General features: G+C 45.4%; 1 protein-coding gene across 7 annotated transcripts in view; it reads right to left on the bottom strand.

Annotated features, from left to right (window-relative positions):
- Window positions 1–24,605, bottom strand: part of LRRC8D (leucine rich repeat containing 8 VRAC subunit D) — a 115,809-nt gene extending 91,204 nt beyond the window's left edge. Inside the window, exons 1-2 of one of the 7 annotated variants that reach the window (XM_032610456.1) lie at window positions 24,310–24,605; window positions 3,317–3,459 (exon numbers count right to left, since the gene is read on the bottom strand). The gene's annotated coding sequence lies outside the window, so the exon portion shown is untranslated. Of the gene's footprint in view, window positions 1–3,316; window positions 3,460–23,424; window positions 23,789–23,862; window positions 24,081–24,309 lie in introns of those variants that run through there. The other 6 variants (XM_032610485.1, XM_032610475.1, XM_032610466.1 and 3 more) reach the window with 6 other exon arrangements.
- Window positions 24,606–24,865: the final 260 nt, after the last annotated feature.

Below are 24,865 nucleotides of genomic sequence, written 5' to 3'. Positions count from 1 at the left end.
TTGAGAGTCCGCCTGCCGATACAGGGGACACGGGTTCGTGCCCCCGTCTGGGAAGATCCCACATGCCGCGGAGCGGCTGGGCCCGTGAGCCATGGCCGCTGAGCCTGCGCGTCCAGAGCCTGTGCTCCGCAACGGGAGAGGCCACAACAGTGAGAGGCCCGTGTACCGCAAAAAAAAAAAAAAAAAAAAAAAAAAAATCACTCAGTTTATCTCCCTTTCCTCTCCCTCCCTCTCCCCCACCTTCTCCCCCCCTTCTCCTGATGCTTTGACACAATTCTACAAAGGGGAAGTTATAGATCACTACAGATACTTCAATTGTTGAAGACAAAATAAATATTTTATCCAGCATATCCCACTGAAAATATACTCTAAATTTTAATTTATATTCTTCTCGGTGTAACAAAATTCCTAGCTAAAGAGAGCCTCAACATTAAATGTTGCAAAAATAAGAAAAATAAACTTATTTCCATCTGGGGAGTATTATAAAAATATTTAATATATAAAGTATATATGCATTTGCCCATGTCTTTTATAATATAAGCTTTTCAGTAAGTTATCCTGAACTGGGGTGGGGAAGTTGGGGGGCTATGTACAGTGGTCATACATTATGTAGGGTAGTGGAGTATGAAGAGAGCTATATACATCATTTATTAATTTTTTAATTTATTATTTCTTTTCTGGAATGTAAACTATGTCCTAGGGGTAAACCAGAAATGTTGTTTTTTACTCTAAGAAGTTAAAATATGCTACTCTGACCTTTCAAAAAGATACTGTTCACTAAGACCTGACATAAAATATCTGCAAATTAAAATATGCCATTAGAATGTTGGCAGCAGAAAACAAATCACAATGATGCAAACACAGCTAAATCTAGTCACTAACACAGAGGAAGTGTAAATTTCAAACATGGAAAAAACAACAACAACAATAAAACCCCCTAAGCTCTGGGTAGAGAGGAATGGGAAAAGACCTGGAGATTTAGGTGAAGTTAATCTCCAGTCAGTGTAGAAAAGCAAAAGACCATCTGAATCAGCGTTGCCATCTCTTCCTTAAGCGGCCACTTTCCAGATTACAAGAGAGCCAAGCACTATAAAGCAGATGACTCTTGTTCTAGTCCCAGCATGTCCAATTACTAGTATGACCACTGACAGGTCACATTTTATCAGCCTCAGTTTCCTCGCTCCATCAAATAGAATAAATGAATCCTATTTCAGACTGTTAAACAGAGTAATAAATTATACAGGAGATATAGAAAATGCGCAATGAGGATCTAAAGGCCATTTATTATGATTCCTGGGTTATTATTATTATTATTAGTATCAAATTCCACTAGGGTGGGAATAAATCCTGTTCCTAAATAGGGGACAAGTTTGGGAGGTCACAAAGGCTGTTCTATTTTATCTTGAAACAGAATGACAGATGCTGAGGAAAGTCCTCAGGTGAATTAATGAATCAGAGAGCCAGGAGTATACCTGGGTATAAAAATAGAGGCAAAATACTATGGTTGTACAGGTCTTTCAAGAGTTTCTCTTAATGACTTGTTTTCACTTTTAATCTCATGATGTATTTGGCAAGAAGAGGCATAAACACAGGCTTCTCACAATTAAATTCAAACTTAAGAAGTCCACATCTATCTAGAAAAAGATAAAATTAATTGCTCAGCGCTCATAGTGTATCTTGGCTACTTAATGCTAACACAATTATGCCAATTACTGATAATATCACAATGCTCAAAGCACCTGCATTTTAAAAGAGATTAAAGTTCTGAAGGCTACTGGAATAATGGGATCTTATAATTTAAATTACCTCCATGCTGCTAGTAAGAAAAAGAAAGGGAGGGAGGGGAAAGTACAAATGTACCAGGCTGAGTAACTACAAAAGATTTTCCTCTCAAAGCAAAATTAATTATGTAGTAAATAATATTTCACTACAAAAAATATCAGCATTAGAGTGGTATAGTCGGCATAGGACATCACAAATTTAAATTCTACAACCAACCCTGCTTCCCGAGAAAGCTTGACCACCCAGTAAGGTGAAGGGGCTAAGTGCACATAGTACTGTGATTTTGCACTTTCCCTCCCTGCTACAGAAAGAGGCTCTTCTTTGCAGAATCTCACTTTCCTCCCCTCTAGTCATTTGCATGGATCCCTTCTTCCAAAAGAAAGAGAAAGAAGATACTACTGGCTTTAACTTCATTCAAACATTCAAACTGCCTCTCACCTCCTCTCAACCATCACACCTCCTTTAGTGTCCCTCCATAAGACTGGAGTTCAACCAGGTAGACAAATAAAGGTGGGGAAACAAAACGGAAAAGTCCGTCTGATTTAGTCCGCAGAGGAGCTGCCAGGGAAATGAAGAAGCAAAAACTCTGCACATAAAACCAACCTTTCCTCTAGCATTTTGTTCTCCACCTATGCACTTCTGAGATGGAGTAAGACAAGCAATGTGAAACTGTAACCTACCCAGTGAATTTGAGAAAAGTCGTTCTCAATTTTACTCTGAGGAAAAATGGCATTTAATGAATAAAGATGTCAGGCTTCTACCTTTAAAAGTACCTCTGTCTCAGCAAGAGAGGCTGGCTAAGAATCCACAACTGGAATTAACAAGCCAGACATCAGACTAAACATCTCAGAACTAGCTTCCCCTCATTCTCGGTCACTACCTTTCCAGTGTGTGTCTGCATCACGAACTCCCTCAGTTCCTGACAGCCTGGCTCTTCCAAAATGGAAAGCAAAGAGCCTGGACTCCTCTGTCTCACCGGCTGAGGAGCTGGTGAGATTTCTCAGCCCGGACACCAAGCCTCTTGCTCCCCTTTCCACCTTACAAATCACCCTCAACTCATCCTCCTTCTCCCCCAGGTCCCCACCCCTCCCATTCACATTACTCTTAATAACACCCAAGCCACCCATTTCTGTAGATAACCCCTGGCCTGGAGAACAAAGTGAAGAACAAAGAGCCGCTGCTTCAGGCGGCAGGAGAAGGAGAGGCGAGGGTGGAGAGGGCAGCTGAGGACTGGGAAGCCTTCCGGGCACAAGCAGCCCAGCCTGGAAAGCTCCTGCCTAGGGTGGGTGAGGAAGCGGGGCAGGTCCCGTGGGCGCCGCGTGCTGCCACGCGCCTTATCGCCGGGGTCCAACGCACCCGGGTAGCAGAGCCACAGAGTTTGGAGAGATCTTCCTGGACAGAAAGCAGCCAGGGGGGCGCAACCTAGAAAAGGCACGGCGAGTGAGGCTGCAGCGCGGGAGCTGCAGATCCGCTGAATGACTGACTGAGTGACAGCCCAGCGCCCGGCCCGCGGGCTCGCAACCCAGCCCCGCACCTGGACCAGGCGGCCACCCTGCTCCCTCAGGGCGCTCTCCTCTCCGGGGACTGGCTTCCGGCGGGCTCCGCGAGCTGGAACCGGCGCGACTTCACTCTTCCATCCTGGGACCCGGCGGCACGTTACAGACAGCCCTGCACTTCCTGTTTGAAACACACAGGGGAGAGAAAGACCGAGAGAGATCCGAGTGCCGGCCAAGCGGAGGGAGGGACTCAGGCCGGCGAGGAGGGCGGACGAGGGGGCTGCGGGTTGCATAACCACCGCCGCCCGCCTCGCACTGTCCGCGGCACCCAGCGCTCTCCCGGAGGGCGACCCGCCACCCCGGCGGCCCGCGAGGTGGCTGCCCGCGGCCCGGCCTCCCGCTGCCGGCGGCCTCGCCTGCGGCGCACTGGCAGCCCTTCCGTTTCCAGCCCCCCGCCTGGGTTTCCCCCTCCCCGCGCGGACCTAAGTCAACTACAAGCTGTCCGCCTGCCTCAGTGTTCCTCCTTTCCTCTCCTCTCCGCCCCCGGGGGAAAAAAAAAAAAAATCGGCCGGAGGGGAAGGTATAAAGACAAGCTGAGCCTTTCCAGGGGAGAGGAAGCTGGATTTACGCACAATTTTAAACTTAGCCACATCCCAGTATATCCACTACAGCTCAGCTGCCGAAAGAGCTTCTGGATGGGAAATTACTTCTCTTGCGCCTGGCTGACTCAAAAGGGAGAGCGTTCATGCAGCAGCCACGAACTGCCAAAAAAAGTAAAAGATAAAAAAGTATTCCGGGCTCCTAGGCTAGCTGTCTACTGGGATCCTTACCGGCACAGTGCTCTAATATTTACATAAACCAATTCCACACAAAAGATCATCATATAGTGCATTCTTCCAGAAAACAATTAAGTATTTCTCTGGGTGTATGAATCACAGAGCAGTTCCAAAGTTCTGCGTTTGTCCATTCTGTCACCCTCTGACTTGGGTGAACTTCGGGGTAGTGTTTAAAAGATAGTAAACAGGTGGTTTAAGAATCTGCCATAGGCAGAGTGTACCAGCTCTAGGAGTCCGCTTATGCGTTCAGTGCCCAGTTTCTGGGCTTCCAGGTGTGGACAGATTCACCGGTACCCTGCGTGCCCTTGCACACGAATCTATCAGGTTGCAAGGCACCTACAGCACTGTCTCTGATAAAACAGCTCATTTTATCATCAAGGTGATAGCTTAAATAAAAGTTATTCCTGTTTCAAAACTCAACATGGAGAACAGAATATAAAGGATGATTATTCTACATAAAAACTTAAATTTTGACTGAAAGAAAGAAACTGATGGACATTAAGCCCCTGCTAAGCGTTAGCATCTCATTTTAATCTCCCTCTAGTCTTAATATTTCCCAACAGATCTGCAAAAGTCCTATTCTCATATTCCCAATTGAGGAAGCAGGGTCAGAGAAGTTAAGTAACTGTCCTGATGTCTTAGCTAGAAAGTGGTCAAATGGAGAATTGAATAAGAGTTCTTTCCTAAGTGTAAAATCTGGGCCATTTCCTCTAAGCTCTGCTTATTCTCAAAACAATAGTGAATTCTCAGAGAAAAATCAAGCCCATCGACCATCTGTGATCCATTCCTTCATCTCCAAATGAGCCTGCAATTCCATGCTATCACTCTGTTGAACTAGCTAGGCTCCTTACCCACCTGAATAATATGTACCTTGATTACTTGAGCAGAGGACACCGTGCTCTTTCCCATTATCTACCACTGGCTCTGTCCACCTTTTCAGAATTACTCGGTGGCAAAAGTTCAAAAGGTTCTAGGATAGCCACTCATATGCCAAGGTACAAAGTCTATCCAGTTCAGAACCTAATCTGCTGACTAATATTTGTTCCCTGAATTCTCTTCCAACTGGGCCCTTTTAAGAAGGCAAACAAACAAACAAAAACCACACCACACAAAACAAAACATGCATGGACTCCACTCTTAGTGAAACTTGAAATTCTCTCACTTTCCATTTCCTTCTGCTTTGGCACTTAGTTCACACTCACCTGTCAACAGCATGCTGCCATTAGCCTCCTGACAAGCCAAGAAACAGAGCATGTATTAAGAGGTGATTAAGAATCTTGGCAATGAGACCCCAGACACTTGAGCGGAGAGTGAGGGAGAAAGTGAGTGCTTTTGTCTTGTCTCCTGATGAGCTATGTCTCACTCGCCCGTCCCCACCACCTCACTCAGCAGCGCAGACTCTGGAGCTGTAGGGCGTGCAGGTGAAGGGCAAGGACAGTTCAAGTGTGCCGGTAAGGGCTGGGCAGGGGCAGATGCACTCCCGTCCTTCAGGTTCGCACAGTGGCATGCGGGCTTATTACTAAAAACCTCCTGAGGGATCTTAGCATGCTTTTAGGGTCCAGGTCTGCCTCTGCTGCCATCATTTTCCTTCTCTCAGTCCCTTGCTTACCCTGGACCTGTCCACTCTTCATTTCTTTTCACAAACCTAATGCTTCTTCCCAAAGCACTGCCATTGCTTTCCCACAAAGTACCTGGTGGGAGGGAGGGAGGAAGGAGGGCACTGAACTCAAAACTTCTCTCAATTCTCTCTCATTAAAAAAAAAAAAAGTCAATAATTACCATGTTTTGGATACAATTCTATTTTAAAATACCTTTTGGTATCCCTGCCTTCATTTCTGTTACTCATAAATCCAAGAGCCTAAAAGGAAAAGCTCTAAAGAAAAATGAAATTCTTGAGACAAAGCAAAGGAAACATGCTTAAATTAAGCTGTCTGGATCCCAAGGTTCATAGTTTGGATAATACAACATCCTAAGATTGCATCCATTCCTGACAAGTATATATCCCAACAATCACAAGACCAAAGCATCATATCGTACTTTCTCATAGCTCAGCTATTCTCCTGCCCCTTCTGTATTTCATGGAAAGTGTTTCTTCCTTGCCACCATTAGGCAGAAAAAAATATTAAAATAACCACCTCATAAAAAGAGAAAAAAATGCTCCCAGGTAGGCACAAATGACTCCACAAAAAATAAAACTGATTTTGGAAGAATACTGGAGGTTAATTTTGCAAGTCTCCACTCCCTAAGTACCACAGTCCGTGGACCAAGACGGCAAAGTGTGAAAGCCATTTTAGAGGCTCCAAATTAAGTGACAAAAGATAGCTTTCCTGAGGACTAATGGGTGTGGAGGAAGAGATGATAAACTCAGATCCCAAAAACGATGCTCTTTATCTTTCTTCATCTTAAAAGAGAAAGACCTTACTTTGGTGATTAAAAATGTCTGCCACACGATTTCTCTGTGTGAGGAATCTTGGCCATTATGACAGCTGGATTCTCTGCAAACAAAAAAAGAAAAATGACAACAAGCCATCTGGTTACCTAAGAGACTGTCTCTCTGTAATAGCAGCCTTCACAGCGGCATCCCTGTCTCTGTCTTCACTTCCAGGGTAGCACATGCAACAGGCTTTTCTGTGAAGGAGGTCTCTGGCACTCACCCTCATCTCCCGGCCTCTGCAAAACCTGGGCCGTGGCTTTCAAGGAAAATGTCTTCAGAGCCAACTGGCTGGCTTGATTGGCATTTACCCACGGATGGTTATTAGCCATTTTCAAGGAGCCAGAGTGTCATTTCCCATGGCAAAAATGTAGCAAGGGGATGCAAATCACCTTTTTAAAAAAGTCTGCCTGCAAGATGGTTTAGGCTCCCTCCTAGGCACAAGAGCCTCCTGGTTTCAAGTAAGTTGAGAAGGAAAGCACTACTCAGAACACCTGCAGCATTACTTGGAAGACCCAGCTACACGTCAGAAACACAGGCGTGGGTGGCTACAGGCGTAAGCTGGTATGTCCCTGAGCTCACTGCTTCAAAGCACACACATCTTGAGCAGAATGAGTAACATTTACATAGGACCCACACATGCCCTGCCTCACTGGATTCTCAGAACTGCCTTTGCAAGGAGGTCTCATTACCACTGTGCTAGAAGTGGAGCTCATAGGTGTTTTTCTCAAAGCAGTAGGTAATGGAGCTAAAATTCACCCTGGGTCTGTTCTTCCCCTGAATTGAGAAGAAATGAGTAGGTGCATTTTGGCTGTGGATTTATTATTCTGTGCTACACATCTTTTGCTCATAAGAATCTCTCTCAACTATATCACATGATTTCATCAACTTCCCAAGTTGTTTGAAAGAGTAAACTATAAACATGTATTTTCCAATGGGCCAACTGATTCTTAGCAATATGTCAATATAAATTAGGTTAGGTTGCAGCTGAAAAGTATTTAATAAAATAATAAATAAGACAGATCCACAGGTCGATCAAACTGTGATGGACGAAATCTTTTTTTTTTTTTTTTTTTTGGTCTGAGTTGGGTCTTTGTTGCTGCACGCGGGCTTTTCTCTAGTTGCAGTGAGCAGAGTCTCTAGTTGCAGTGAGCAGAGGCTACTCTTCCTTGTGGTGCGCGGGCTTCTCACTGCCGTGGCTTCTCTTGTTGTGGAGCATGGGCTCTAGGGCGCGTGGGCTTCAGCAGTTGTGGCGCCACGGCTCAGTTGTGGCTCGCGGGCTCTAGAGCACAGGCTCAGTACTTGTGGCACATGGACTCACAGTAGCTCCACGGTGTGTGGGATCTTCCTGGACCAGGGCTCGAACCCGTGTCCCTTGCATTGGCAGGCAGATTCTTAACCACTGCACCACCAGGGAAATCCCAATGGACAAAATCTTAATACATTTTTTCCAAGTTTCCCTTCTCATTCTTCAGTTAGTATGCAAATATACATGTAAAGTGAGCCATGATGGCTGATGTACTGTGATTCAGTGAACATAAATATGAAAGATTAGCAGGAAACCATATAGGCTTGACTAAATGCAAATACTTGTACATAAGTTAAGAGTATTCAAACTGTTCCTGGCACAGACTGCTAACATGAACAGCCTTGGGTTATTTACTGACTGTTGATCATGATGTGTATGGTGTAGACTAAACACTGTCCTGTAAGACATTTTTCTTTGGAAGGCGTGTTTTGTCTATTCATTGTCTGTAGTGGGTATTTCTGCCTCCTTATTAAAAAAAATTTTTTTTAATTCTCTGGGCATCCGTTTAAAAATAATACATTAAAAACCCAACAACTTAAAATGATTTAACAGGTCCAATAAATATAATGTTTATTACTAAGAAAATAATGTTCTTAAAAAGATTTTTTAAATATATAAATATCTACAATTACACACTGGGAAGTAGCAATATAAGAGTTGATAGGGAATAAGTCATATTGTCGACTGAGTATATCAATTCTCAACCACCTATTATAATGGAGTCTTCAAGAAGAAAAGCAATTTACAAATAATTTAAGGTGGCAAAGCTGGACAGTTTGATCTTCATCTCCTTTCCTTTGCCTGCAGTGGAGTGACTAAGGCAAATAGCATGAAAGAGAAACAAAGTGCCTGGAAAACCCAGACACGTTATTATAAACTTTTGAAAGATTATTCATCAATTTTTAAACTAAACCTAGCTAAACAAATTCCAACCACTTTACATGTATTGACTCAATTATTCTGGACAACTCTATGAAGCAAGAACTACCATTACTTCCATATTACAGACTAGGAAACAGACAAGAGCTACTAAGTAATTTGCCTAAAGTAATACTACTAGCAAATACCAGAACTTGGGCAGCCAGGCTGGCCACAGAATCTACTTTTCACCAACACATTTTACTTCCAATGGGGTACCATTGGCTTGGGCTTGCTTTCTCCAGCATGAAAGTTCACGGGGAATAGTCCCATGCTAAGGCAGAAGGAGAGAAGTGAAAGGGTCAGGGGTTTTCCTTTCTACAGCAAGAATGTAACCACTGGTTGTACACGGTCAGGGATGCAGGGCCTGCTACATGTTGCTGAATAAATGAATATTTAAAAGAAAGGAAAAGATATCTGCCGAACAGCCAAATCAGGAAGAAGGGCTGCTTCCTTACCTTGACCAGAATCCTGGATTGCAAGGCTCCAGGATTGCCCGCCTCCAGCACAACTGAATTAGCAAGGGAAGGGAAGGCACTGAACTCCACGTGCTTTGATTTTGACGAAGCATTTGATAGTGCCCCATACAATCAGGATGGCCAAATCAACTGAAACGTATGTGGCTACAAGAACCACACAGGAGTTAAGCAGGCTGGAGAGAAAAACACTGGATACATCTACCAGTGTGATGAAGAAAAGAACCACAAGGAACAGTATTCAACCTGTATTCAAGTAACTTAGAAATTATTCACACTGTTATAATCAAATTTGCACATAACGTTCATCTGGGAGGGGTGAAAAGGGCAAACGAGGGCAAGCCAACTGACTTAGTTAAATTAACAAGAGAGGTGAGGAAAAACAGGAAGTTTGGTTTCATTTCCGTTCTCCCTTTAATTTTCAGGGAGGGGCTGAGGATGCCCATTGGGTAGTAACCGCCTCTAGACCTGAAATGCCAAGACTGAACTAAAGGTAAAGTCAGCAATAGCAAACTGGATATGTTTAAGATTTTAGGACCTTCGGTCTGAACTTCAAAAAGCATGATCCTATTATTCCACGCACCATCAGTAAAGTTCCACGGGAAATAGTATTCCTTTCAGCAAGAAGACTTTGTTAGCAAAACTCAAAGAAATGAAGGGGCTCAAAGGCTGAATTTAGAGGTCAGATGAAAAAGTCAGTGGTGTATGTATAATCTGGCCCCACGACAAATATGCTGCTCAGGCAGAAGGTCACGAGAATGGTTTGTAAACATACGGCAGGATAAAGCACAGCGGAGAAGGAAAAGAGAAGAGAGCAAAAACTTGGACTAACATTTTTTTAAGCATAAATTATAATTTCTAATTTTTTTTTAATGTTGAGAAATTGCTTCTCCCTCGGTAGAACTGTTTGCTCTCCCAGCAAAATTTATACTTTAAAAGTCAGTCGTTGATTTAGAACTCAAGAAATGGAAGCAGGAAGGGTCTGCAACATTTGGAAAAAAAAAAAAAAAAATGGCCTAACTTCACGCTAGGTCCCAGGAAATGTACAAGTGAGCATCATATCATTCAACTCCTAAGAGACTGAAGAGCTGAACCATCTGTAGCCACCATGCCCCAGGCAGCGGACTCCACAGCTGATGAGAGATTGTCGAGGACAAGAAGGAAATGCTGCATGTTCCATTTCCTTCGAAATAAACAAAAAAAGCGGGTGGGGCAGGGTAGGGGACTTAGCACAAAGGCATAAAGTTTAGAGCCATAGTGCATTCTATTGTAGGCATGAATGGGAAAATTTATGTGAAAACGATGATGCTCTGAGATTGTTTAATATCTATACGGAATAATAAGCAAACGATGAAACCTAAATAGACAGATCTTCCCCCAGGTTTGATTCCTGGCCGCCTCCTATGGTTTATACAAATCATCCACACAATGGCAAACTCACAATTAGCCTCAGAATGCCTACAGGCCCTACTCCCTTATCTGACTGCACCCAGAATCACCTGCAGGCTTTTAAACAGAATGTCCGGGGCAGGGGGTGGGTGGGTGCTGCTGGTGGGCATGGGGTGTTCCCAGAATCTGTATGTTTAAGGACTCCCAGGTGACCCTATGCTGCAGTCTGGTTGGGGAACCTTTGCGGCACACATTCTACTCCTTTCTAGACACTGCCACCAGAATCAGTCACATCAGAGACTAGAGTAAATGATTCCCCTTCTCAAGAACGTTTAATGGAATAACCTTCAAAGGCAATGGAATGAAGTCTCAATTCCTTAGCAGGACACTCAAGACCCTCTGTGATCTGTCCCGAACTACTTTTCCGCCCTCCTTCCCTCCCACATCCCTCACTCTGTCACAGCACCATTCCCCGAACACATCACACGCTTCTTTTATGTCTTTGGCACTTGCTGCCCCAATGTTCCCTCAGCACTGCTCAAGTTATTTTTCCCTGTGAAACCTTCTCTGATCTTTCCAATCAAAATCAGTCTCTCCTTCCTCTCAACAAATGTTCAAAAAAATTAGCTCATGCAGGAATTACAGCATATACTGCGTGCTGAGCTGAATTACACCAAACTGCATACGTGGTGGTCTCCCCCTGAAAGCAGGGGCATGTAACACACTCATTTTTCATAATGTGAATGAGAGACAGAACTAGGTTCAAAGTTTAGCTCTTCCGGTTACTTACTAGCACTGTAACCCTTGGTAGGTTATTTAAATACTATGAGCCTCAATTTTATAATCTTTGAAATGGGACACACAAAAAATGATACCTACCTTCATGACTAATTTGAGGATAAAACAGGAAAAGTGGCCCAATGCGGACCACCTAAAATGCACCAAAATGACAGCTGTTGTAAATATCGTTTATCAATTTTTGTTTCCTATCCTACCAGAATGCATTGCAGACATAGGAAGAGTTCCAAAAGTATTTGCCTCCACTCAAAAACAAACAAACAAAAGCATTTACTTTCAAAGTAATAAGCAGTGATTTCTTAAAGCCCTTTCTCCTTGCCCAATTTTGTTCTGTTATGAAGGGCATTTCATAATATTTCTATTGAGAAGTCATCTCTTAATCCCCTTTCTTTCCTTCAAAAATCAATGTACAAAATTCTAACGAACAAGCCCTGTCTGTCCCTCCTCCTCCAGCTTGGCTTTCTGCTTTGAACTACAGTAACTGCACTGCCCAGAGAATTGCCCGCTTCACCCTCACAACAAACGGCACTTTGTAGGCAAACTGGAGGCGAGCCCAAAGCAGGAGGGGGCACCAAGGAAAAGGAGTTTGGGCCAGAAACTGAGTGGACACCCACATTATCATCCACACTGTACCACAGGTAAGGAGAGAACAGGAAAGGAAAGAAGCTCAGACCAATGCAAACCTTCCCACCAATTCCCAAGCATCCAGCTCACCACTCACCCAACGGGAAAGACTCCCGAGGCTCACAGAGCGCACGCTGGTCCCCAGCTGCCTAAAACACACGGCCATTGTTGTCAATAAAATATCGTCCTATGTAATAGCTTCTTATCCTCACCAAATCAATCCTATTGCCGTTATCACCCCACCCCCTCCACCAATTACAGGGGATGAAACCCAAGTCGAGAAGTCCAAGGCCACACAGTCAGTAGCGATCAGAAGAGTGCCAGGACTAAACTCAAGTCATCTAAGCTCCAAGTCCTTGGCCCTTCCCACTGTCTTTTATGAAGTGTGAAAAGCAATTTTTAAAACCTTCTCAGAAGCTCACCAAATCCACTAGTTGTAAAGTTAAGAGTTTCTGTCCTCTTAAAAACAAATCTGGTGCCAAGAGTGAGGGCTGTCACAGCAAGGAGGCCCCCCACCTGCAGCCCTTAGAATGATCAGTCCGGTATCTTAGGACAGTGTTCCAGGAAGACCCTTTAGTTTCTGTTCCTAGATGGAAACTGTCTCCTGACAATTCTGTTTGTTCATGTGGTTTGGGGAGGAGGTATTAGGGAAGGAGTATAATTTTCTTTTTTTTAAAAATCAAACCCTGATCCTGAGTTTAAAGCTGAGGTGATATGGAAAGCAAAAGAAGTTTGTAAAGCCTATTTGCAATCCTTGTCGTGAGAAGAGTACAAGAGGCCATAACGCAGTCCTCAAAAGCACAGATTCTGAAGCCATGACTGCCTGGGTTCCAATCACAGCTCTGTCGCTTCCAGCTCTGTGGCCTTGAGTCCCCTGGCTGCTCACAGAGATGGGGAAGTGCAGCCAGACAGGGCAACTAGGCCTTGTTGTTCTCTGCTACAAATGGGCTGTTGTGAGGAACACATGACCTAATACATATAAAGTGCTCCAAGCAGTGCCAGGCACGTGTAAGTACTACGCAAGTGTTTCCTATTATTATTTCCAGAATAGATTACTCTCTACAATTGTGTTCTTTTTCAAGTGTATTTTAGAAGGTTGAAGAAGACTTCTTGCACAATTTGTTAATCCATAATGCCCCAAACCAGCACGATTATTTACAAATTTCACTTCCTGATAGGATCTTCCAGGATTTCCATCTGTGAACTAGAGTCCCGGGAAGAACAAACAGTGGAATTCGAAGAATCTTCCTCCTTCCCAGCAACAGTGCAAGTAAATCTGTACCCATTCTCTCCATACTACAAAGGGGCTTCCATGCTGAGAAACTAAATAAAACAAAACGAAGAACTTATAGCATTGAACTAACTAACATAGGGGAACATCTGTAAAATTTGCTTTATATTCTGAAAACAACCAAAGCGTTAAAAATTTAAAGTTATACCAGCTGAGAAAGACATGGTTCAAGGTCACAGAAGGACGGCAATCCTAAGGACTGGGATAAAACCTGCTGATGAATCAAAAGGATTATTTCCCAGAAAATGCTGGAATTCCAAGAACAATGTGCTATCCTTGGGATGATTAAGAGAAAAATGGTTTTAGAAATCCCCTCTCAGGCTAAAAGTCTAGACTCAGCTAGTAACAGAGCTGCTGGAGTATCACCTCTCCTCTCCTTCGGAGAGGGCATCTGTACTACAACAGATTAGACTTAAACAATGGAAGGATTTTCCCCAGGACAGCAGATAAAACTAAAGACAGGAGCACTAGAAGGAAGGGTCACAACACAGGTCTGGGGTCATGGCCTGCCCGGGGGCACCCAGCCAGGAAGAGGGGCTAAAACTCAGCCTGCACTGACCTCCAATCAGCGTGCCTGGCGGGGCAGGTGCAGCCCTGCGGCCACTGACTTCACACGAAGGGACCATGGGGGCTACACCAGTGGCACTGAGCACACCAGCCCCCCGCAAGCCAAACAAGCTGGAGTCCAGAGCCATCCGGGAGCGGCGGGGCTATCGCCGCTCAGACAATGCCGTGGTTTACGGGGTGGGGGAAGAGTGCTTGTCTGTACCGTGGAAACGTTTTCAGCTTTCCTGGTTTACTTTGTGACGCTAGCTGTCCTGTCGTCGCCTCTTCCTTTCCTCACTCTATATCCTCCTGACCTAAATCCTTTCTTTTCCTTTTCACTCCAACTCTCCTTTTGAAGAAGCCACCACACAAGTTAACGTGTACACTAGGAACGGCAAAACAACAGCCCTCTGCCCAACCAGAGCTTCTGCGCTATTTCTGAATATTTATCAGATCACAATGTTCCCTTCTCATGTAAGGACTCCTCTTTTATCTCCCTCTCCTCCCCATAACCCCCAAATCAGTGTTAAGATATAACGGAGTATTCCTCTTCGCCTGTCTTCTGGGGTGGACGATCCTTCTTGCCCTCCAAGCGGCTCTGACCCTTTGTTCTCTGCCACGGGGCCCACCTGCCCCCCCCCCTCCACCCCGTATCTTCTCCTACCTGCTGCATTCCCATACTCCGGGTACTTCTCTGAGTCTGTCACTCCTCAGGCAGGACAACCCCTTCAAATGTAACCACTCTGGATGTAACAAACCAAATTTAAAGGGCAGAAATGGTTACCATTACAAGTATGGGGATTTTGGTTTGGTTTGTTCTGCTTTCTGTATATGTGTGTTGTGTGTGTTGTGTGTGTTTTGTGTGTGTGTGTGTGTGTGTGTGTGTGTGTGGTACATAAAACGATGACATCAAGTTTTGCTTTGTTTCAACTTTTTAAAAGTGTATTATGCTTTTATTTAACTCATATGCTTCCATTTACCTGGCCGCTAAAGGGCTATCTATCTCTAAGGGCCTAAGCTCACAGGCTGTATCCAGCCCACAAAGCTATTTTGTTTGGTCTGCAGGAAGTTCTTTTTAAAACGTCGTGTTAGCCAATCTTTTAAAATCAGGAGATTTTTAAGTAATCCAGATTTCTGGCTTACACTGAAAAAATCAGAAGATCTGTCAAGACTGGCCCACATTCCCATATGGCAACAGTTGGCTGCTGAACAGATCTGCTCAACAGGCCCCTTTTAGACAGGACCTGCAGTTGCTGGTTCAGCCCAGGTTCACCCCCCACTCCCTCCTGATCACCCTACCCTGAGGTTGAGTACCAGCTGTCATAAATTATCCCATGTGAGGCCCGCTTCGGGCAGTGTTTGGGATATGCCTGAGACCACAGCTAGCATCTAACTCTCTCTGGTTAGAGCACAAATTACAGATGTAATTATAAAGTTTCTGCTTCGTACAGAATTTTCCAGGTACAAATAATTCATAAAGAAAAGAACTTAGAACTAAACAAAAAGGAAAATGTCCCATAATAGAGAAATACTAGAAAAGAACTAAGTTAAAAGAGAAAGCCTCTGGGTGTGTGTGCATGCGTACGTGCGTGCGTGTGTGTAGGAAGGGGATTCATCTGTGCAAGCTGTGTAACACTGCAGACCATTTCCCAGTTTGTACTTGGTTATTGGCTAAATGTTAATATGAACAATAGAACCATTAAAGTAGAAACTCTAACAGAGTGAATTCGCTCCACTGAAATAATTGTATTTGAGCATAATCAATCTATAAATAAGACAGACTACATATCACATAGATATATGGATATTTCTTGATTCATCATCATTAACTCAGAGGATATGGGTAATGATTACTTGTCTTTAACTGCATATATTTGTGATAGCATTTATTCAGCAAACATTTGGACAAAACACCTTAACAAATATTAGCTACATCTTTATATATTTATGTACAGTAGTGTTGTAGGGTCGGATCTAATTAGGAGGAGGGCACTCAGTGCGTGCTATTACAAGTGGCATTCTATCACCAATATTGATGATAAAAGAGAACAGGGCTAGAGAAAGCACCAAAAGAAGTGATTTTACATTACCCTCTCAATTCTAGAATCAACTTTCACTCAAGTGGTTTTACCGACAGGTTGATGTTTTCTAAAACCACTGTGCGCTGATGAGAACTCTGGCCTGGAAGCCTGCAGAGCTGGGTGCCCCTATAGCTCTCCTCAGCTGTGTACCCACGCTTCAGATCTGGTCCATAAATGAGGAGCATGAACTAGACAAGCTGTAAGGTCTCTTTACACATCAAAATTGGATTCTCTTTCTTTAAAAGAAATATTAATAATATTATAAAATGAATACAAAGAAATCTAAGATAAACGAGAGGAGTGCAGTACATTAAGAGAATGAGTTTTGAAATAAACAAAACTAGCTTCAAATTCCACCTCCACCACTTCTTTGTGATTTTTTTTTTTTTTTTTTTGCAAATCACATAACCTCTCAAGCCTCAGTTACCTCATCTCTAAAGTGGGAATAAGTCCACCTTCCACTCAGGATTGTTTTGCAGATTAAATGAGAATGCATGTAAATTCCAGGGCATAGGTCTGGACAATCAGTAAATGCCTAAGAAATGATTATTGTTATTAGCTATGGGTATTCCATAAATCGCTCAATTACTTCTTGACCAGTTAAGTTTTAAAAAAAAAACTAGTTATATCTGATAATAAACTAATTTTAAAAGCTTATTTCAGTAGGGTGCCATTGCAAGAATCATGGGGGTCATTTTCCAAAGACTTTTAGTATTCAAATATTTCTTAGAACTGGCTTGGGAACAAGAGAATTTGACAGATGGCACTTCATTCCCAGTGTGATGGGCATGAATCTGTCCCGTCTCCACTGAGTGAGCTCTGCAGAGGCAGCTTCCTGGTGGCTGACGCCCTTCAGAGAGAACGGCTGCCTTGCACTTCCTTCCTTCTCCCTGCTTTGTAGAATTCATTGCAGTATTGGTGATCTTTTGATGCTGAGATTTAGCAATGGGATTTATGGGTTGCTGGGGAAGTGAAACCTTCTCTGGCAAAGCTCCTATTACCAGCAAGCAGAGAAGGAAAGTAAAAGGTTTTTTAAGGAATTAAATGTTCATGGGATTTCCCTGGTGGTGCGGTGGTTAAGAATCCGCTTGCCAATGCAGGGGACACGGGTTTGAGTCCTGGTCCAGGAAGATCGCACATGCTGTGGAGCAACTAAGCCAGTGCGCCACAACTACTGGGCCTGCGCTCTAGAGCCCGCGAGCCACAACTACTGAGCCTGCGTGCCACAACTACTGAAGCCAGCGCGCCTAGAGGCCATGCTCCGCAACAGGAGAAGCCACCGCAATGAGAAGCCCGCACGCCACAACGAAGACCCAACACAGCCAAAAATAAATAAATTAATTAATTAATTTTTAAAAAATGTTCATAATAGAACCTAACATCCATATGTGTGATCCTTCCCCAATAGCAGGTGTCAAGAGGAGGACATGGACATCCTGAACACCTCAGGGAAGTAGTAATTCCCAGACTTTTGATTGGTACCACAGACTAGTAAAATTTCAAAAGAAGCCTGTTATAAAACTACCAGGTTTTAGGTGACCAAGAAATGATACCAAAAGCAAACCATCACCATCCTTCTATAAAAGGAAAAAAAAATTAACCCCTCAAAATAAGTGATCCCCAAGATTAAAAAAAAGATCCTTTAAATTGAACAAACGTAATGCTAAAATTAAACACGAAAAGCCTGCTGCACTGTCTTTATTCTTATTTTTCCATAGGCTGATGTAACTGTCACTATGGATCCACTCTGGAAACAACTGCTCAAGAGCAGACTGCAGGTTGAGCCCCTCAGGCCATCCAATCCAGGACACAGCATCTCACGGAGGCACCAAGGGCCACACAGTGGACATCTGCTGTCTTGGTCATCATCTTCCAAGGACACAGATGTATCCTTAAAGCTCCTCGTCTTAACTACCAATTGTGGGCCTGTCAGCCACAAATGTTTCAAAACTTTCTGAAGGTTTCTCCAGTCAATACCAGCCTTTCTGTACAACTATGCAAGATGGTGGTTCTCAGTCTTGGCTGCACACCAGAATCACTTGGGAGTGAAGAGGGCTCTTTTCAAAATGAAACTCCGCTCCCAGAGACTCTGACTCAATAGGTATGGGGAAAGGTCTGCGCTCATGTAACTTGAAAACCTTCCCCAGGCTGATTGTGATGCCAGCCAGGGCTAAGAAAAACTGGTACCCTATTTTTTTTGCATTTATCCTGAATTTATATCTTATAAAGCTTTAAGGAATGCACCTCTTCATGCATTCCTTCAGGTGTCAAATACCAATGCAGGGCCTGCCATGTGTGGGGCACTAGGAAATCAGTGGAGCTCAAGACAGATACATCCCTGCCTTCACCACACTGACAGAGTACTGGAGCAGGCAGACAAGGAAGCAGGCGATTGAAACAGCACATTCAGGTTTACTAGGATTAGGGAAACAATCCAGGTTTCCTTTGTCCCTAATCTAGTGGTTTCATGGGCTTCAGAGACATCTCCTCCCAGCTATCTTCTTCCAGATACTAGAAACTCTAATGTTTACATCAGAAAAGCAGATGGGCGAGGCTCTGTCCTCATGGAGCTTCCATTCTGGCAGGACTGTCTACCCTTTCTAGGTACCGTTACGTTGCTCACTCCAGCTCTGGTGTCTTGCCTAAAGTCAGGTGCCCATGCTTTGAACAAAGCACAGTAGAAACTCAATTAAGACTGTGTTTTCTGTTTTATTGCCAAAATCTTTTGATGAAGCTTAGTATTTCCTGTCCTTTTTAATCTGCAACAACAAGCTGGGACAACACTGTGCAAGTATTTTCAAAGCCCTTTCCTGGATTTTCCCACCAAAACATCATCCTATGACAGCTCCATAATTCCCTCCTTAATACCTGACTTCACATTTGCCCACCAAGAAACTCACCTGCAAATCTTCTGATGACTAACATATCCTAGCACAGTTTCCCTGGAGTAAATCCCCATTGGTTAGCTATTTCATAATTCAGAAGAGCTTACTGTCATCTGTAAACCTAGAAATTCCACTGGGTACTCCTTCTTTTGGATCAATTATGTAAGTAAGACCTAAGGGACCCCACTGTTTACACACCTCCAAGCAGAGATGTCTTTAGCCTTAGATTTAATCTGTGGTCTTTAAGGTAGGTGGATTCTAATGCCTGCTCTGTCACTACATCAGCTCCACAGGCCTCAATTTCCTCATCTATCTAATTCAAACATTGATCACTCCCATCTGTAAAATTCTCTCCTCCTACTCAAAAATGATACACTGAATCCTCAATCCCAAGGTGACTTCAACTTTGATACAGCCTTTGAAAGTGTAAAAGGACAGTCTCCAAGGGTTTTCAAATATTTCCCCCCTCAAGAAATCTCATAAATTCACAAAAATCCCTTCTTCTCATAGGAATATCCTTCATCTCCAGAGAATACAGACAGGTTTCCCACGTGGGCTAGCACAGAAGTGAGAGCAAGCAGGCTGTACCATCTGGACAGGCAACACACCTGCAACGAATTGGGGCACAATGGACATTCATAACAAAGAGGTTACACATTTTGGCTATGAGATCTGGAATTTTGTTCTAGCACTCTCTACACTGTTGGATGGCAACCACCTGAATCAAGTAATTTATTTAAATCTAGTTTGCTGGATAGATCTAGAACATTTGGAGAACTTGGCACTAAGTTACCTAGGACTTCTGACCTGTCCACTTCAAAAGACATCCAAGAATGGTAATTTCCTAATGTCTTCTCAGTGAAGACACGTGAAATCTGATAAGTGCGATATTATACCACCCACAAGCTAAAGCTTAGTACTGGGAGAAAGGCCTATCTCTAATCCCCAACACCCCCCACCTTCCCCAAATGTAAAGCTCTCACTAATGAAGTATTTCAGGCACACTAGCAAAAAAAAAAGAAGAAGAAAAAAAAACACTTAGCCTGAGTGGGAACAAACTTCATCCACGGTTTTTGCCAATACCAGTTATTACCCAGTTTACCTCTTCAAAAATTTCAAAAGCAACCCGGATTTGGCAAGCTTCAGATTTGCACAGAACATTAGCAATGCTCTTCCAGATGTCTAAACAGAATTACAAAGACCCCAGAGGAGTACCGATTTCAGAAGCTTGCAACAGCCTGAAATAATTTCGAAAGGGCACCTCAGGTGCAAACATTAGCAAGAGCCTAACTCAGTGTAGCTTGGCCACGAACACAAATTTCTCAGACGCCCCTAAACTTGGGGCTAATCAACCCCCGGAATTCACCTCCATCACCCAGCACGCCAGGCTCTCAAACAGGACCAGCAGTGCCAAACAAAGTACTGGGTTTCATGAAGTATTAACATAAGTGACTACAAAGCTTTTGACAAAGTCGTCCTCCACTCCTCTCTCATGTGATTACAAGGCAGAACTAAGATTTTAAAATCCCAAAAGGCCTGAAGACTGGACCAAAATAAATAGGATAGAACTGAACAGGGACAAAAACAAACCAAAAACACGTCCATTCAACTTCACACACACACACACACACACACACACACAAATCTGCGTGATGAATACAGGATGCAGCAGCTCATACAACAAATATCTGGGAGTTCTGACTGTCCAGAATCCTGTACATGAGTCTGTGATGGGCAGTTTTGTAAGCTTAAGCTGCAGAAAGTAGATGCTTGTGCCTTGGTCTCAGGAAATAGCTGTCCTACGGTACTCTTTGTGAAGCAGATCAGGTCTCAGTTACCATATTCAGTTCCAGTTCGCCATAACTTTCCATGAGAGATGTGGACAAACTGAGAAGACAGAAACCATGTCCCATGCAGGACTGTGAAAAGAATTGGGACTATTCTGCTTTGAGAAAAGTTAATCAGCTGGAGGGCCAGGAGGGGAACGTCATTCTGTCTTTGCCCGTTCGATGGGCTGTCCTGGGGAAGTGGGTAGTTCCAGAGGAAAAGAATCAACAGAACAAAGTTTCGGGGAGGCAGTCTTCAGCTCAAATAATCATCATACACACAGTCCAAAGATATGATGACATGTCTTCATAAGTACAGAGGTCCCTGTTCCTGGTGGTGTTTAAACAGAGGCTGCCTCACAAGTATAAGAAATTACTAAAGTAAAGAAGTTGGACCAAGACTTCTCTAAAATACCAATTTCAATTCTGTGACTCTCCACTTACCCAATATTATACTGCCCTGCTAGCTCATCTGCCACGATCTCTCAAAAATGCCTTTTTCTCTGATTAGAATTTGCCCAGATCCTAACCACTTCTGGCCTGAGCATAGCACAAGTCTCCTAGATTGGCTTCCCAACCTCAACATCCTTCCTCACATGTCAAAACCACCTCTTTCGAGGCCTATTCTGAGATGTAACTTCACTTCACAGCGGCCTTTACCTTCCCTGTCTAGGCAGGGTTCCTCAACCATGGCACTACTGACGTTTCAGAAGGGATAATTCTTTCTCATGGGGGATACCCTGCACATTGCAGGATGTTTAGCAGGCTCCATGGCCTCTACTCACTAGATGTCAGTAGCACCTGCCTCCTAGCTAGGACAAGCAAAAATAAAACCGTGCCCAGATATTCCCAAATGTCTGCTGGGAGGCAAAGTCACCCCCTGTGGAGACCCACTCTTGAGGCAAATGATTAACACCACTGACTTGTGGTTCAAGTTTTCCACTAACTAGATCCCCTCTACCTCCCTTCATGTTCTCTGCTCCAGCCAGGCAAACCTATTTTTGACCCATGACACACCTCAACGCTTCCCCTAATACGTGCTCCTTCCCTCTTCCCCAACACACACAGCACTGGCTGGCTGTTTGGCTGGCTCCAAACACCCTTTCCTCTCCGTATTCCTTGGCCTCCTAGACAAATGCAATCCCTTGCTTCTGGTGGTGTCCTCACGTGGGCGGTCTTACTTGCCCTCTGTTCGTATGTACAAGAATCCTCTTCTTCCTGGTTAAGGCATCACAGCACCCGCTCTGGTTCTCTGCTTCTTGCTGGTACTTAATAAATATTGGCTGGCATTTCTCAGAATGTCAACATCAGCTCCAATGATACATGAAAAATATGTGAAATCCCATACCAACTGCCATTTCAAGTACATATGTAACCATGAGCACAGTTTTGACAAAACTTTGACTTTTTCATAGCTAGTGCCAATTTACCTACAGTACTGAGACTGAACCAAGTCCGATTTCCAAAGACAGCTACCGAAATAATTCAGCTATTGGGACCTTACAAACACAGCACACTTTAAAAAAAAATTAATCAAAAAAGATCTGCTCACTATAAAAATTAAGAAAAAAAAGGTCAAGCTTTGACCAAGTTTTTTAAATTCTGTAAACCTTGGCAGAAAGAAAAGGATACAAATATGGCTCAATACTTTAACTGTTGCATCATACACCATTCCACATGGTCATGAAGAGACTGGAGGGCTGGGTCATGTAAGGACAGTTTCCTCTCCAACCTTGTAATGTGTTAGGTTTTAATCAACAAAGTACACACTCACACACCCTCAATAAAAATGAGGCAAATCTAAGATAATCAAATATATAAATAAACCATGCCGATTTAAGATTCTGGATTGCTTTTTCCCCAGCTCTATGGATTACCTAATCATTTCATGGGAGGCTCCCTTACTAACCTATAGAGACCAACAACTTCGCCGGAACCCTAGTTTACCTAATTTTCATCTCAGGATCTTTCCTATCTTGTTCTCGTATTTTAACAGGGTTTTAGTCACTAGATGTAGAATACAGGAAAAGAGACAACTCTCACCATGTCCTCGCTGATGGGAGATGTCTGGTCAGTATTAATGGGCTGTAAAAATAAATGCTGCCTGAAGACCCCATTTACTGGGAATGGTGCAGGGTTCTTCCCACAGGTCTGTACCATGCAGAGGCCCCAGCAGCTCTGGCAGGGAAGGTCTGAATCACTGTCATTCTTGGCACTTGGAAGCGCCCTTCGGTTGTTTATGAAGTAAACAGCCCTAACCAGTACTGCAGACGGGAATTCCCTGCCTGCCCAGACTCTTCCAACGTCTGGCACAGAACACATAATAGGTGCTCAATAAATGCAGCCTGTCTAGAATTTTATTATCAAAGCTGCTAAGGAAAGTTTCCATAAGTCAGCTCTCTCTTTACTCCTGAATCTCTCAAAATACGTCCTCAAAGCTTTCCTTGCCCAACACGAAATATTTTTTTCAAAGTCAAGGAGAAGGAAAGGAGGAAATCTGCAAAACAGAAAGAGCCACATAGGAGTCCAAGTGGCTCAAGTTGGGCCCCACAGTCGGCTAAGGACTCCCCGATACCCATTCCCCATCCCCTGCGCCTCCTGAGTGCTCCCACACTCTCACCTTTGCACTATTTCTTTTCTGGAACCTTACGTCCCCACCTTCTGCCACATACACCCCCAACTGCGTATCCAAATGGGGCCGCATACCCCTCCTCTCCCTCTCCAGCAGGAACCTACCTCTCCTCCCCTCGACCTGCGGCAGCTCTTCTTTACCGTGGCTGGCTTTGTAAGAAACCAAAAAAACTCATCTCTTTATCCATAAGGGATACCCCAAATGAAGGGGGAGAGAAAGAGGAAGGCCCCTATCAACCCTCCAGTAAGCGGAGGTGATGATTTCCTGAGCAACCACTCCCCAAGCCTCCTCCTTTCCAAGCCACTGAACGGGATTTGAGCAGAAGTCCGGCTCCCAAGTGCCCACGCTTCCAAACAAGCTAGAAGCGGATTATACCGGTACCCAACCCGGAGATGGCCCGGGGCGGGCTGGGTGCACCTGCGGGCCCCCGGCTCCCTCCCTCTCGCGCTGAGGGCGGGGCGAGCCCTCACTTCCCAGCCCAGCCCACCCGGCGCGGGAAGGAGGCGGAGGGGAAGCGTTTCTGGAGAAGTTGAAGGGCTCACCTTCTGGGCAGTGGGCCAGCGAGGCCAGACACCAAACACCCACCTCCGGGAAGAATCAGTGGAGCCGTAACCGGGTCTCCCCGCCCTTCCGATGGGGCGGAGGGAGGCGAGAGAAGGGAGCGCGCGTGGGGGGAGCCGAAGGGAGGCGGTCGCAGGCACTGTGCTCTCGCGGGGCCCACTCGGCTACCGCGGCGCCCGCCGCTCAAACTGCCGAAAGCAGAACGATCTTCGGGCCCCAGCGGGCCGAGGCGGGCGCCCGGCCCGGCCCCGCCCGCCTCCCCCGTCCCCGGGCTCCTGGCCCCCCGGCAGCGAGGTCCCAGCCGCAGCCTCCTCTCGGGCCGCGGCGCCGCGGGGCAGGTCGCCGGCGCCGGGGTGGCGCGCGTCGGCTCCGGCACTGCTCCCACCGGCGCAGCCCCCAGCCCCTGCCCCGGAGAGGCGCGCACCAACCTTGGGGGGCAGCTTGGCCGCCTAGCCCGGCTTAGGCGGAGGCGGGAGGTGGCGGCATCACCTGCGGCGTGCGGTGGCTGCTCCCGGACGTGCCGGGGCGGCGGAGGCGCGCGGCGCCCAGGACCCTGCTTTCGCGGCCCCGCCCGCGGCTGCCACTTCGAAGCGCGGCGGAGGAGCCGGGGCACCACGGGCGGCGGCAGCGGCGGCGACGAGAGCAGCAGCACATGACTCTGTAGCGGGGGGAATTAAACAAAGCGTAACATGGACTCCGGGCCCGTGCAGGCGCTGCAGCTCCGGGACCAACCGCAGCCAGCGAGCGCCGCGACTGGCTCGGCCGCAGCCAATGGGGCGGGCTCGGGCCTCCATGTGATGGCGAGCTCTCTCCCCCGCCGGCTCTCCCGCGTCTGCCGGAGGTCGGGGCGCTTCCGCCGCCGGGCGTGCTGTCCGGAGGGGCGGCGTGGCGAGTTCGGTGGCCCGGGGTCTGACGCTGGCGGCGGGAGGCTGCTGGACTGGGCGCAGGTGCAGCCGGCGGGGAGGGGCAGCCGCCGTAGCTCGC

Source organism: Phocoena sinus, chromosome 1, assembly GCF_008692025.1.
Source record: "Phocoena sinus isolate mPhoSin1 chromosome 1, mPhoSin1.pri, whole genome shotgun sequence".
In the NCBI taxonomy this organism is placed as follows: Eukaryota; Metazoa; Chordata; class Mammalia; order Artiodactyla; family Phocoenidae; genus Phocoena; species Phocoena sinus.
This window is presented reverse-complemented; position numbering and strand designations above follow the sequence as displayed.